This window comes from Leptonychotes weddellii, chromosome 8, assembly GCF_054177405.1.
Source record: "Leptonychotes weddellii isolate Sample4059 chromosome 8, ASM5417740v2, whole genome shotgun sequence".
Lineage (NCBI taxonomy): Eukaryota > Metazoa > Chordata > Mammalia > Carnivora > Phocidae > Leptonychotes > Leptonychotes weddellii.
The window spans coordinates 8,759,752-8,776,297 of NC_138376.1; positions in this window are offsets into that span (position 1 = coordinate 8,759,752).

Consider the following 16,546-nt stretch of genomic DNA (forward strand, 5'->3'; position numbering starts at 1 on the left):
CTAAGGGTGAAGAGCTGCCTGTGAACAGGGCAAGGCCAAGAACAGAGCTATCATTAGGAAAACCAATCTGGCCATAGTGTGTAGAAGAAACTAGAATAATGAGACTTAGAGATGGACTAAGGGGGCAGTGATTTTATAGATGAAAGGGTTGTGACCCAAAAACATTGCCATGCGTGGGCTCAATAGGCCCAATAATCGATTTCCAAGGCCCTAAAGTCACTTATGTCTTGAAGTCAGTGCAACCAGAGCTGAAGCATGTACTACTAACTGAAAAACTCAGCAGTAATATCCCTGACTTACAGCAATGCCTTCCTACTGTTGTGGAATAGATACAAGGGGCTTCTTGGGGAGAGCTATTGCAAGGGTATCTCCCACATTACTGAATTCCCATCAATGTCCCTTTCCCTTGTGCAGACTCCGCTCCATGTGTTCTAAATCTATTTCCGAGAAAAGCTTTCTTACTAAGATATTAAAACTTATATTTCAAAGAGAAGAGAAAAGAGAACGAATCAGGATTGATCTAACACACACACCTGGACAAGGCACCCAAACATACATCTATCCACACAGAGAAACAAGACCTGTGGGGTTGAGCATATGTATTTCGTTGCCTTATTGGCAATGATCCTGTTCAGTTACAATGGCCGCTAGAAATTGCTGGAGCATTGTCTATCAAAGGAATGGTGCTTGCCCACTGATTATAGTTGCAGAGACAGCCCAGGGCCACACAATGTCTTTAAAACTACATGTCAGGGAAGGGTGCTGGAAGATGGAAGTTCTCGAAGGGACCCAGACCTTGAGGATGCATTTTCCTTTGGGGTACTCTGGCATTTACTCACATTTCTACTCCTGGTTGTTAATGTTGAATTAACCTTGAAAGCTACGTAGCTAACAAATGCCCCCAGTTGATGCCTGAATACCAACTGGATGACAGTAATGGATTCCGAGGCATGTAGCTTTATTCATTTTCAATTGGTGAGAAAATCTGTGTCTCTCCTTCTAGGCTCAGTGATTGTAACCTTGTATGTGTGCATAGCACATGTGTGTGTGTGTGTGTGTGTACTGAGGTTTCACATCTGCACTCACAGCATTTTTCCAACCAACAAGCCAACTTGCTTACCAAATCGACAGCTGTGACCTAAGCAGAGTTATTGGCCAGAAGGGAGTTTATCCTAGGTTAGCTCACCGTGCTCAAAGGAACCTTCTCTAGGGTTTGTTGGAAGTTTTTTTTTTTTTTTCCCAATTGGATCTATATCAAAAGCCCTCCCCCCAGATATGTAAAGTTCCTATAACTCAGCCTTCTTAGAAAAACAAAAGCTATATACTGCACGTCATTTGTTCCAAACACTTTGTAGTCACTGTGATGTTGTGACCATAATGTGAGCCAGGGAGAAAAATATGGCCAAATATATATTATTCAACCAAATTCATCTTGAAATGTCATTTAAAAAAACTACATATTTGTCAATATCTGATGTGACAAAGGTAGCTAAAAGTAGTTACCCCGTTGGTTAAGATTAACTGAGAAATCTTATTGTGTTTTAGCAGTCACTTTCCTGCTACTAATGGTTTGGTCTATTGATACCAGGTTGAGATCTATTTGTCACCATCTTTACAATTGCTCTACTTAGAGCTGGTCTTAAATTAGTGGACAAATACAGAGATGTTTATCATTTAATTAGAGCAACGAGGTTTTAGACCTTAATAGTAGGATTCACTACTTCAGAAAACAGAATGACTTGGAGTATGCCAGAAGCTGAAACTGCCCTTATTCGGTGGAAAATAGAATTTTATTTCATATATATACATGCATGCGCAGACACACACACATACATATATACCAAATGTGCTTATAAAAACACATATTGGAAAGCAAATGAACTTTGAATTTACTTTTTATATTGTGAATTTTTAAAGGAAATTAAAATAATAAGTAATATAAATGGTATCCAGAAATTTGCATTCACGTGTTTGAAAGCTACATTTCTTTTTAAAAATTTTTAATTCCAGTATAATTGATATACAGTGTTATATTAGTTTCAAGTGTACAATGCAGAGATATAACAATTCCGTATATTACTCAGCATTCACCATGATGAGTGTACTCTTTAATCCCCATCCTATTTCACCCACCACCCCTCCCCCACCTCCCCGTCTGGTAACCATCAGCTTGCTCTCTAGTTAAGAGTCATATTTAAGAGTCTGGTTTTTTTATTTGTCTCTTTTTCTCTTGGTTTGTTTGTTTTGTTTCTTAAATTGCCCATATGAGTGAAATCATGTGATATTTATCTTTCTCTGACTGACTTATTTCATTAGCATTATACCTCCTAGATCATCCATGTTGTTACAAATGGCAAGATTTTCTTCTTTTTTATGGCTGAGTAATATTCCACTGTGTATATATACTACCTCTTCTTTATCCATTCATCTGCTGATGGCCACTTGGGCTATTTCTATAATTTGGCTATTGTTGATAATGCAGCTATAAACATCGGGGTGCATGTGCCCCTTCAAATCAGTCTTTTTTATCTTTTGGATAAATATCTAGTAGTGCAATTGCTGGGTCATAAGGTAGTTCCATTTTTAACTTTTTGAGGAAAGTCCGTAGTCTTTTCCACAGTGGCTGCAACAGTTTGCATGCTCACCAACAGTGCATGAGGGTTTTTCCTCCACATCCTTGTCAACACTTGTTTCTCATGTTTTTAATTTTAGCCATTCTGACGGGTGTGAGGTGATACCTCATTGTGGTTCTGATTTGCGTTTCCCTGATGATGAGCGATGTTGAGCGTCTTTTCATGTGTCTTTTGGCCATCTGCATGTCTTCTCTAGAAATGTCTGTTCATGTCTTCCGCCCATTTTTTAATTGGATTGTTTGTTTTTTGGGTGTTGAGTTATATCAGTTCTTTATATATTTTGGATACCAACCCTTTATCACATATGTCATTTGCAAATATCTTCTCCTATTCTGAAGATTGTCTTTTAGTTTTGTTGATTGTTTCCTTTGTTGTGTGGAAGCTTTTCATTTTGATTTAGTCCCAGTAGTTTACTTTTGTTTTGTTTCTTTTGCCTCAGGAGACGTATCTAGAAAAATGTTGCCATGGCCAATGTCAGAGATAGAGCTAAATTCGTTTTTTAAACTAGATCCCTTCCTTACTCTTTTAAAATTAAAATGTAAATGTATCTGAATGATATATAACACTAGATTAGTTCCAGGTTGTCTTTTATTAAACTTATCTAAATGAATTAATAGTCACTTTGCTTTTATGATATTTTGAGTTTGTTCCAGAATACATGATTAAAATGGATTTTTTTCCAAAAGTCTATAATAGCCACTTTTGTAAATGATCATTAAAAACTCTACAACTATGCTGGTTGTTTGTTTTTAAATGCATATTTTATGTTTTTGAATGCAGATATAAAGCTAAGAAAGAGACTGAGGAATTATACCTCCTGCTCCCCAAGTGGACATTTGAGCACAGATGCAGCCAAGGAACCCCCACATTAGTTACTAAAATTGAAATCTTCATTGATGCCAGCAGCTTAATTTTTCCCCCTCCCTTAAGTGTGCATTTTGTTCCCCTAAATACTATGGTTTCTGCAGAGATCACATTGTTTAATCTTCCCAGTTTCAGAGTTTGAAAGTGATTTACAGTGTAGTGACCATATTATGTGGACTAATACCTGTATGTCTTAAGGCAAGCTGGGAGTTACTATGTCAATTTTGTGTCGACAAAGTTCTTTGACCTTGTCTCTGAAATCTTCCATTTCCTTCTGTAAAAATGTATTGGAAGTTATTTTCTCACATGATAAGCTAGATGCCACCTGATTCATGTGTTCGTAGGTCTCAGACTTCTCCTTCCTTTTCCATAGGTCTACTTTATTCACCCCCCCAACCCCCAGTCCATGCCAGGGGTGCATCGTTGGCTCCTTTCTAACTCTACATGCTTGCTCTGGGTGACCCAGCTGGCTCTCTCCTTGACTTCAGGCATCCCCATGAGCCGTCCAGCTTCATGATCAGCTCAGATCTCTTTCCCAAGCTTCAGATAGATAACTGGGCATCTCTTCATGATTGTCCCACAGGTAATTTAAGCACAGCCTTCACAAAACTGACCTTCTCATGCAAGAGCACCAGCTAGAAACTTGGGGGTCATCCTAGACCAAATCTAACTGGTCATTACATTCTACCTTTTTTCCTTTCAAAATATCTTTTGGTCTACCTCTTCTTCTTCATTCTCATAGCTACTCCCTGTGACAAAGTCTAGGTCATCTCTCACATAAATTACTGGCAAAACCACCAGTTATCCAAACTCAAGAATGGGCTTCCACTGACTGGGATCTGCTGGAAATTCCTCTGCCTTGGATTCTTGGCCCATCATTTCAGCCAGAGGCAGAGGCTTATGCTTTCTTAGGGAGCACATAGTAAGGGAGCAGTAGTGAAGGATGGGAAGAGAGACACGAAGGGAGAGAGAGTGAGTACAAGGAAGCATGACTGCACTGGCTGTTGTTAAGAGTGACCAATTATTTGACCCTGGAAAACCATCCTCTAAAAAGCCATGTAAGTTCCATCTTGGGACCATCCTGTTAGGAAGAAAAAGAGAGAAATCATCCGTATGGAGTGGTAAGGTCCTGAATGGACAAGGTGAGCATTTGTGAGTGTTGTGAAGGATCCTGTGAAGTCCCCCACCTTGTTATCACCAAAGAGACCTCATGGTGGGAGGCCAGTGGCATGTGGTCCTGGGGAAAAGCAAACAACTCTCAGGATATTCCTTCTTTAACTCAGTCAGAACCCATGTAGAGTTGTTTGCCATGGCTGCAGCTGGAATGAGAGAAAGGAGACACTGGAAAGATCTGAAGTGGTCGAAGACAAGTGTATGATACCCCCTCTGAAAAAACTCATATAGTTGCCAAGAGTGATCTTCCTAAAGCATAGATGTCATCATACCTGCCCCTTCTTTAAAATACTATTGTTTGAATCAGTGGTTTTCACACTATGGCTGTCAGAGTCCTGGGGTCTAAGGTAATGCCTAAAACCAAAGTGGGGGCCAGGGGCAGAGTTTGGATTCTCAGCTCCTGTTTCACCAGAAAACAAGATGATAGCTGCTAACAACAGGTTTGAAATCCTTAGCATGAAAAGTATATGTCTCTTACCTTGGGGAGGCATACAAGACCAACAACTGAGGCGATGGTATCCAAGAATCAGAGACTCCTCAGGAGCTCCAGATCGTCTTAGAGATTTGGTTGACTGTAAGAAGACTGGGGTTGAGATGAGGAGGCCACAGAGGGTGGGGACCTCAACTCCAAAGGCAATGGCCAGACTCAGAGCCATAAGCGTGATGCCCAAAAGAACAGGTGGGTCAAGAAACACCACAATAGATTCTGGAAAGACCCAAAAGATGGCCCTATCAACCCAACAGGGGGAGAAATCCTGAAAGACTGGATAATTACCCCAAAGAGATGTCTTTAAGCTAGAAGGGTTGATAAGCTCATATGTTTTCTGCCATCAGCATAAATGCAGGCTAAAAAGCAAGATGAAATTAGTAATGGGAAGTAAAGTATGTAAATTCAAAACCAATATATAACCAATTGAGTCAGCCCTGCGAAATGACTCACTTAAGGTGCCTTCAAAACGGAGTAATCTTTTACAATTTGATTTCCTTGTAGATGCCAGCTTCCATTGATTTTGGGAGCTGCACATTTAGAAACAATTGCTGATCTTGATAATGACTACTCCCTTTGGCTCTGAAGGAGCTTTGCAAATTGTCATTTTGGACTCAGTTTGAATACAAGTTTGAATATTCACTTTGAATTGCAATTAGAATTTTAAAATGAATGCATAACATGTAGGCATATTAATTGATAATAAGGTATATAACTCCGGATAGCTCAGAAATTTGCACTGGCCTGATCAATGTCCTCTACCCCTTTTAGGCAAGCTCTCTGGGAAGCCAGATCATCATAGGGGGATGGGTGGGCAGAATTGGACTGAAATGCTTAATTGCATAAAATTCTGATAGGTGGATATATCCCTCCCTGAGATGGGGACCTAGCTCCCATCAGCCTCCGAGAAACTTCTCCTCTACGTGGTGCTTGGATATACCTTACCAGAGTTTGTCTCTAGGACTTTTCTTTCTCTTTGTGCCATAATCTTTTCATGTTCAGCCATTGATTTCTCAGATATTTGCCCACACAGATGAAGACCCACTGGTCAGGAATTGCTATGTCTTTATATCAAGAGCTTCCTACCAAGTTTGAAATAAGTGCAAATCCTGACGCTTTTTACAGTGTAAGACCCAAACTCAAGTACCTTTCAGCCTTCATTAGAACAAGTCCTGTTATTTAGAAGTTAACCAGTTGGAAATTCATTGCATAGCGGCCTCTGATGAATGAACATAGTCATTCCATTTACCCGATCACAAATGTGTCCTTCTCCAAAGGTGAGTAATTTTAATTTTCATGCCTTGGCTGCTGAATCTGCAGTCTTTGCTTTTGTAACCACACACTATGCAGGGTAAACATAGAGGCAAAGTCAAGAAAGTGGAGACTCAAGGGAATTGTTCTTGGGCCTTCCCTTCCCCCACTTCAGTTCTTGCCTCTTCTCATATTTCCCTTCCTGCCACTCTAAACCCAGTTTCCCTTCCTCCTCACCCCAGTACGTATGCGCAGAGTCCCACTGAGGTATGGAGTGAGACCACGAGTTGGGCAGAGAAAATGGCTGCGACATGATTTCACCCTCCCCAGCACTTCTCAAAGTCATGGTTCCAAACCCCGTCTGCTTCCTTTGCCTCGCTCCTTGTCCCCTCTTTGCCTAGCTCACCCCAGTTACTCTTCCCTTTCTTCCCCATGTGGAAATGAAAGCAGGTGGATGTGTGTGTAGGAGGTTGAGAAATTAAATTGGAGTGGAATGGACTGAAATGAATTGGAAGCCAAAAGAAAAGCCATCCACCCACTACAACAAAAACAGCCCCCAAGGAAGGAGATTGGATTGAGGAGAACCCCAGGTAAAATCCCACGGCCCTATCCCTTTGACCTTCGTTTTCTTTTCCCAGCTGGACTTTCTGCTCTATATGGCTTCTCCCTTAAAAAAGGAAGTAGGGATGAGCTGACATCAACATGTGCTTCTGCTCCACCCAGGAGCTGAAGAAAAGAGTCTCAGCGCTGGGTCCAAGACGTACCTACTAAAGCACCATATCATAGCACCTAACCCAAAGCCCTTCCTGTGGCTTGTTTGTTGAAACACCAGATGGCATCATGATCTAGGTCCTCCCTGGACAATGGAGATGGATAATGGTGAGAAGATTCAGCAGGGACCCTTGAATGAATTACATTGGTTTCAGGTAACTTTTTTTTTTTTTTTTTTGAGAGAGAACACGTGAGCACAGGGGGAGGAACAGAGAGAGAGAGAGGGAGGGAGAGAATCTTTTTTTTTTTAAGATTTATTTATTTATTTGAAAGAGAGACAGGGAGAAAGCGAGCAGGGGTGGAACAGAGGGAGAGGGACAAGCAGACTCCATGCTGAGCACAGAACCCGACGATGCGGGGCTCGATCCCACGACCCTGAGATCATGACCTGAGTCGAAATCAAGAGTCGGATGCTTAACCGACTGAGCCACCCAGGTGGCCTCAGTTTCAGGCAACTTTAATGACACATCATTTCCATTTGAACAAGTAAATAGGTGGATATTTATTACACAAGGGTAGCCAATCATGATAAGCTTGACACTTGATAAATAAAGATAGTCAGTCGTAATAAAGTTGCTTTGAGTTGTTTTCTGCTGTGCTTCAGTAATACTGAAAATCCTCAAGTATTCTTTGTGGTTATGGACCTTGGTGGGTTACGCCTCCCTTCTAGGACATTTTCCAGGTACGTTATGGCAGCACCTCAGGGCTCGGACATAATTGCCAACTAAAAACAGAAAGAAGGAAGAAAACTCCTACTTTAGAATCATGACAGGTGGGCAGGATGAATGGTGGGGTGAAGGCACCAGAAGATTTACCTGCTTCGATGATACTCATTCCACTGCCACGTTCACAGTAAAACTCGGGCATGACTAAGATGGCGTTTCCATTAACACGCCCATCCTAGTTCTGTTTCTTCTGTTCTTCAGTACTGATCAGTTTTTTTTGAAAATGTCCTCAGGCTGAAATTTTCCCTGTTTGACATCAATCCAAAGGTAAATTGCCTGCAGTTTGAGGCAAATTGTAATTGTGTTTGTGTCTGCTTCACGAAGGGTACAAGCCTGCTCTTCTCATCAATTTTCATTTTTTGAAGATTTATTTATTTATTTGAGAGAGAGAAAGAGAGCGTGCACAAGCAGGGTGGGGAGAGGCAGAGGGAGAGGGAGAAGCAGGCTCCGTGCTGAGTGGGGAGCCCAACTCAGGGCTCGATCCTGGGACCCTGGGATCATGACCTGAGCCTAAATCAAGAGTCGGACGTTTAACCGACTGAGCCACCCAGGCGCCCCTCAATTTTCCTTTTAAGGGTCTTCTCCCCAGCCTGCTTAGAGTCACTGACGATGATCTGATAATAGACTTTTACCTATTGCATTACCTAAGGACAAGTTTCTTTTAATTTTGTTCATTTCAAAACGGGAGAGTAAACAGTGTGGCATTACCTATGCCAAGTTAAGTCATCTAAATAAAACAGTAAATATTAACAAAACATGATAAATGGGTCTGTATGTCATGATAGACAGACAGACAGGTAGACAGACAGACATAGTCATGTCTGTTTATGTTTATTGATATCTAGGCAGATCCATTCATTTCTTCATCAGTGACTAGTCCAATTTTAAGTTTGACAAAGACCAAGATTTTGCCAACGGGCCGTTATACGTTGTTTTCTTGCCCCTGTGGATGACATGACTTGTCTTCTCCTTTGGAGGAACATGGACGCTCCCCTCACACGGCAGAAACCTCCCGCTCCTTCATGGCCAGTCTTCCTGATCGAAGAATTTTCCAGGCCACATCTTTGAGCTGTCCCCAAGGAAGTCTGTAACCTGGCAGGCTTGTTTTCTGCAAGATGCCTTTGAAGGTCATCCCAACATCAAATCTGTCTCGTCTCAGGGTGGCAGAATCCTCGTGTTCCAGAACGTGTGAGGCCAGCCCGAGGGGGGAGCGAGGCTGACCAGAACATGGGAGCCAGCAAACAAGTCAGGATACCTGAGGGGTTTTCTTGATTGTTTGTTTTTAAAATACAGTTGAAAGGCAATGTTACATTAGTTTCAAGGGTGCCTGAGTTTTCCATTGAGGAGCCTCGCTGAGAGGTGTCCCGATGTCAAAGATGCTTTTCTGAAAGATTCCATATCCTAGCATTTTCCGCAGCAGCTCCAACCATACACGGGGGCACCTTGCTGGGATGGGAATGTTATTCTAGTGTATTACTTCTTCATTTTCCTTTCCCAAACAATAAGAAGGCACTTTTGGATGAGATCTTGTGGGCAGAGAGCCCCTTTCCTTCTTTTCAAGGCGATGTGGAACTAAAATTTATCAGAAAGAAATAAACAAGCCACTTGGCCTTCATCACTTGCCCTAGCTAATGCTAGTTTATTATTCTATTCTTCATTTTCCTGGATATAAAAAGAGACGGGACAAAGGAAGACTGGATTTTTAAAAAGTTGTGTCTGTTTTCATCTAATTTGTTGAATGTTATTATACCAAACATTAGAAATGTGTTAAGAGGAAATATTTGTTTACACCTTAAGCTGCATAAAAAGCAATATTGCTTCAGTCTTGTTAAATCAATTACTGTCTGGGCTTTCAGGAGTTGGCAAGCAATTCTGCATGCCCTCAGAAAGAGCTGAAGTTGCAGAATTATTATTTAAAACCTATATTATTCACTGCCCCTCAAAAAAAAAAAACCCTACAAATATAATCCTTTCTGAAATTCAGATTGAACTATTTCAATAGCAAACACATTCATTTATTATTTCTGGCACTTCCTTAGCGTTAGGGACTCCTTTGGCCATTCAGGCGGGCCCACCTTTCATAATGAAATCTATGCCTTCGATAAAGGAAAATAAACAGATTTGGTACCCTAGGCTAATGTGATTTCCTGAGTTTTGGAGGGCAGCAGGTTGTTTATTTATTTATTTTTCAACCTGATAAGTTTCCAAGGCAAAATGATCTATCTCTGTCCACTTCTTCTTGGGATATTCACTGGGCAGAAAGTGGATTAAAGAAGAAGTAAAGAACAGGCTGAAATAGAACGAGAAGGAACTCTAAGGGCAGCACCTTAGAATTGACAATGGCTTAACCTGATTACTGTGCATCCTCTAAAGACAGCAAAAATCAAATTAGATTGGGGAAAAAGAAAGTGAAAAGAGAAGGAAATTGCAATATTTTGGTCTAGGGGAGATTGCATTGTAGGGTTAATAGAATTTAGATGGCAACATCATTTTTAAAACGAGATTGGCTTATGCCTGTAATTCCTGAATGTACTGTTCGTAGGCAAGGTGTGTGTGTTTCTCTGACATGACACAAGAAAAAAAATGTTCACAAATGATAATTGCCTAGTACCAGCAGTCACATAATTCCCTTTCAAAAGGGAACAGGGAGAAGAGCTGTTGCCAAGGCGAGCTTGGAGGCTGTGAGGCCCCCGAGCTCTTTGCTGTAGCTGAGGTCCCACCCACAGCCTGTCATTTTTCTCCAAGGCACGGTTTGGCACCTGGGAAGAGCTTCCATCCCAGCCTGATGTGGAGGACCTGCCCAGTTAGGATTCAGCTTCTCCAACACACCACCTCCATTCATGGCGACCCCGTGGACTTGGGATGCTCACCACTCTGTGCAGGAGGTACCCAGAAGTGTCACAAAGCGTTCTTATCCTCCAGACACTCATAGACATGGGAGTGACCCAGAAACGGTCCAAGAGGAAGGTGAATGAGTGCCAAATTAGGGTACTCACCGGTTCTTCTCAACTTTGGTCTCACAACCCAGTAGGTCGCCATGGTCAGTAGAGAGGAGGGAATAGAGCTGGGGCTACCAACGCTAGAATGGCACGTGATCCCATGACCTACCTTAATAAGAATAACAGGTAGTATCTAAATAGTGCTGACGGTGGGCCAGGCCTGCGGGAGGAATCCCATGCGCCTCATAGCAATCCTATGAGTGGGTAAGTGAAGAGACTAAAGAGTACCCACCTCTTAGGAGAGATGATCCATCTGAGGCGCTTAGTGCCTGGTGCAAACATGAGCTGCTATTTGCATCTTCCTCCCCAACAGGCAGATGAAGAAACCCAAGCTGAGTCGTGGTAATAAGTAGTTATTGGTGGGACCTGAATTCTAACTCTGGTCTGATTCCAAAGACCATTCTCTTAACTTGTATGTCTTACTGCTCTATGGTGAGTGGGCAGATGTGTAGAGCCTGGTGATCTCTATCAACGATGTCAGAGCAGATGTGCATCGAGTAACTCAGGGAGAACTGCAGGGTGAAGGGTTAAGAGAAGGTTCAATGGAGGAAGAGAGGTGTGGGAAAATGGTTAGGGTTGAGTGGGCAGAGGAAGGCAGTTAGTTTAGACCAGGAGACAGTGGGTAGAGCAGGCTGGCTGGAGCTGATGCTCAACTGGAAGGTAGGACATTAAGGAAACTGAACTCCCCAGATGCTGCCAGGCATGTGCCCTAAAAGCCTCCTCCTCACACACCCAGGCCTTCTTTTCATCTTTTGATAAAGCAATTGTATGTTTAGTCAGCCATAAAACCCCAGAGCATCACAGGACCTTGACTTGGTGCAGCCCACAGGAGCAATGTTCTCTACAGGAGAAACAATTTGAGGGATGGGGAATTCACTACTTTTCAAGGGAGCGCTGGGCTCACCGATGGACAGCTGTCATTCTAGAAAGCCCGCCCTATGTAATCTCTGCTTCTTGAGGCCCTCAGGTAGTTAAAGATGGCTATCCCACACTGAGTTTCTTCCTTTCCAGGCTAAATGGCCCCGGTTTCCCCATTTTAAAACTTATCCCGATGCGTTTGCTTCGAAGCAACTACCTCTTTTATAACTTCCTGGAAATTGCATGGCTTTGGGGAACAGGGAGTGAGTTCCCATTGAGCAGCTCTCTTCATACCTAGAGCGCCAATTAAAAGAGGCAAGAAGGCTTTGAGAAAAAATGGAAAGTATGTCACCAACACATGGGTGCAAAGAGCTAAAGTGACCCTAAGTGTCCCAGAAGTTTCAATGTAACTTTAAGCTTTAATAATTTAAGAAGTATATTTGCTAAAGTCTTACAAAAAAACACTATTGGAAACTTAAATTATTTAAATTTTTATTATACTTATTACATTTTATAAATTTTTCGACCAGCTTCATTGAGAAATAACTGACATACATCACTGTATAAGTTCAAGGCATACAGCATGATGGTTTGATTTACATGTGTTGTGAAATAAACTTTTAGTAATATATTTTTATGGTAATCTTTGTTTCAGGCAACACTGACCATTTTCAGAGGGGATGGAGGTCCCTTAGAGCTATGTGACTCCCTGCTCACCTGCACACAATGGGAATTTTCCATTGCCAGTCTGAGGCCGAATATAGAACATTGGTTTGAGCTGTAGGAGGCTATATTAGGAGCTAGGAGGCCAAGTTTCAGACATCTAAAGTTACTCAAGTTCTGGCTTTCACAGCACCAGCCCGCATCATACTATTTCCATAGTCAAAGTTATCTTGTGGTCCAAGATGGTTACCGGAGTGCCTGCCATCACAGCTACGTTCCATTAAAGCAGAAGGAAGAAGCAGAAGAACAAAAATGAACACTCTTCTCCTTTCTTGAAAGTAAGGAACCTTCCCAGAAGTCCTACATAACACTTCCACTTACAGCTCATCAGCCAAAACCAAGTCACATAAAAAGCAATCTTTACCAAAGAAACTTGGGAAGAATGGTCAGTGGAAGACAGACTTTCTCTTCTCTTATTCAGCTGGTGTTGTATGGGAGCACCTGCTTCTCCACATGTTCACCATCACTGAGTATTACCCTTTTTTCCCCATTTTTGACAACTGACATGCTCTAAATGGTGTCATGTTGTTTTTATTTATATTGCTCTAATTACTGAAAAGGAGGAACATGCATGCAGGTTTATTAATTACTTGTAGTCCCCTCTGGTTAAGTTGCTATTTATGTCCATAGGCTATTTTAAATTCTTATTCATCTTTTTCTTATTGATTATTGAGGCCTTTCTTTATCAGGAATATAAACCATGTATCATGGAAATATTTTCTCCAGTTTTTCATGTTCTTAAGAAGTGTTTTATACCCCTCACAACCATTAGGTTGGCTATTATTTAAAAAACAGAACAAAATAACAAGTGTTGGTGAAGATGTGGAGAAATTGGAACCCTTGTGTACTGTTGGTGGGAACGTAGAATGATATAGCACTATGAAAACCACTATGGCAGTTCCTCAAAAAATTAAAAATAGAATCAGTAATTCTCTTTTTAATTCATATGATTCAGCAATTCAACTTCTGGGTATATAGACCCAGGAGAAGTGGAAGCAGGGTCTTGAAGAGATATCTGTAGATTTGTGTTTATAGCAGCATTATTCATAACAGCTCACACATAGGACTAACCAAGTATCCATGGACAGATCAATGGATAAACTCAAGATGGTCTATACACACAATGGAATATTATTCAACCTTAGAAAAAAAGGAAATTCTAGCACTTGCTATCACATGGATGAAACTTGAGGACATTATGTTCAGTGAAATAAGCCAGTCACCTAGGGACAAACTCTGTGATTCTACTTATATGAGATACCTAGAATAGTCAAATTCACGGAGACAGAAAGTAGATTGGGGGTTGCCAGGGGCTGGGAGGAGGGGGAAGTGGGAGTTGTTTAATGAGGACAGAGTTTTAGTTTTGTAAGATGGAAAGAGGTCTGGAGATAAGTTGCACAGCAACGTGAAGGTATTCAACACTGCTGACCATACACTTCAACTTGGTTATGATGGGGGCACCTGGGTGGCTCAGTCTGTTAAGCGTCTACCTTCGGCTCAGGTCATGATCCCCGAGTTCTAGGATCAAGCCCCGCATCGGGCTTCCTGCTCAGCTGCGAGCCTGATTCTCCCTCTGACCCTCCCCCTGCTCGTGCTCTCGTGCTCTCTTAAATAAATAAATAAATCTTTTAAAAAATGGTTACGATGGCAGATTTTACGTCTGTTTCCCCACAGCATAAAAATAGTTTATGTCAATAGCTTTATCATCCTATTTTTATAAATTTTGCCCTTAGCATCATGATTAGAAGGCCTTCTTACCCCAACATGATCAAAATATGTCTCTGTCTTTTCTCCTTCTGTGTTGGAGCATGGGATACTGGGGTGCAGTAGATTTGGTTTTATTCCTCATTTCGTAAGACATGATCAGTGGGTGAGCCTTCCTAGGCTCCTCTCTTATTTGTTTATCCTCTTTAATCCCCATTTCCTATCCCAATCCCCCCATCATCATTCCAATGGGTTAATTATGTATCTTTTAATTTGCAGATGGTTTTGCTAAATAGGTATTGTATAATGTTCACACATTTTAATGGACTTAAATGATATGGTGTTATATTTCTCATTCTGCTTCTTGTTTCACCCTACACTACACCTTTAAAGTTCACCCTTGATGTTCAGTGTGCATTTGGTCCATTGCTTCTAATGGTTTCTGCTCAGTTCTCCTTGGTGCACACCACATCTTATCAATCCACTCTCCTGGCAGTGGGTGCCCCAACTGCTTCCCGCTTCCCGGCACAAACAACTGGATATCTGTGTGAGATGGATTTTACTGCATCGAAGGGAAGGAATTCTGTTCAACAAAGACTAACATAAATAAAGTTAGTAGATGACCACAGAGAAAATGGAACTTGTGGTGTCTAAATTAACAAGAGAGTAATATCTAGAATACACAGGGAACCTTCTCAAATCAAGAAGAAAAATACAGAAACGAAAAAAAAAAAGAAAAAGGAAAATACAGAAACGCCAATAGAAATGGGGCAAGGGATACATGTAGGCACTTTAGGAAAATGGAAACCCAGAAAAACAAGTATTTGAAGAGATGTTCAAATTCATTCGTAGTCAGAGAAATGCATTTTACTTTATTTTTATTTTTCTAAAGATTTTATTTATTTGAAAGAGAGAGAACACGCAGGGGGAAGGGCAGAGGGAAAGGGAGAAGCAGACTCCCTGCTGAGCAGGGAGCCCAATGATGCAGGGCTTGATCCCAGGACCCTGAGATCATGACCTGAGCTGAAAGCACTTAACTGACTGAGCTACCCAGGCACCCCGAAAAATGTGTTTTAAATCAACTCATGCCTACCAGCATGGCAAAACCAGAAACCAGATAATAACAGGTATCGGTGTGGATTTGCAGACACGCAACCCTTCGTGCATGGTCGGTGGGAGAGTAAACTATACTCAGATTAAGAACACACACACTCCTGACCTCAAAATTCCACTCTTCTACCCTTACTTTTATCGTTTGGGTTTTGGTTTATTTTTAGCACATACTTAATCCATCTGGGATTTATTTTGTTGTAGAGTGTAAGTATTGAGCAATATTTATTTTCCCCAAATGTTTGGCCTGTTGGCTTAACACTTTTGAATAATGCCCCCCTTTTAAGCCACGGGCTCTCTATCACTTACTAACTTCTTACAGATTCCTGGGTCTGTTTCCAGGTGTTAGGTTTCCGAACAGTGGATCTTGGGGCTGCCAAGCACTGACCCATTTGGACAATGTTTAATCCCTCCTGTACTTTATGCTTTGATGTCAAGAGCCATGAACTCACTGCAGATCCAGACAAAAACCGGTGACAGAAACCAACGGCCATTTTTCCCGGCACTTAGAAATTCCTGATGGATGGAGCTTTGGTTTGAGGGTGGTCATTCTTAAATGAGCCTCTTCTCACATTCCTTCCCTCCTTCCTGGTCTCCCGGATCTGCTAGCATCTTCTTACTTCTATTTCTTTGACTCAAGAAGTTCGATTTCTAATCTTTCTCCCCATCCCACTCTCTCTTTCTCTGTCTCTGTCTCTCTTTCATTGAGTGCCCAATTAATCCTGTTTCAAAAAGAAAGTTTAAAGTCTTGAATGGAGTGGGGTAATCAGAAAACCTCTCTGGAGATTAACAATTTAGCAATTTGGAGATTTCATTCAACCCAAATTAAAAAAAAAAAAATTCTTCAGAATGAAAGTGTCCCTTTGTTTCCTAACCACAAGCCTGGTGGCACTAGCTGAGTTTTGCTCATTCTTACTTCCTGGGCAGGCTCGGTCTCATTACCAGAAATAAGAGGTCTGACCACAGAGGGTTAAAAGCCCGAGGAGCAGCCCAGACACCTGAAAACCGGCTTCACATCAGGGAAATCAAGTCATATTTCAAGGCTGTAGGAAAATGTATTCTGCCCGAAGAGTGTCAGTCACTTAAGTTTAAAAGACGCAGACGGCACTTAAAGGCTGTCAATCATTTCCTATGAAAGGAGATGAGAAACTTTTAACATATGAATTACCAATATTTTCTGCAGTAAATTAAATAGAAATTTTTTATTGTAAAAAAAATTATTATTTCCCAGATTAGGCCAGGTCTTTG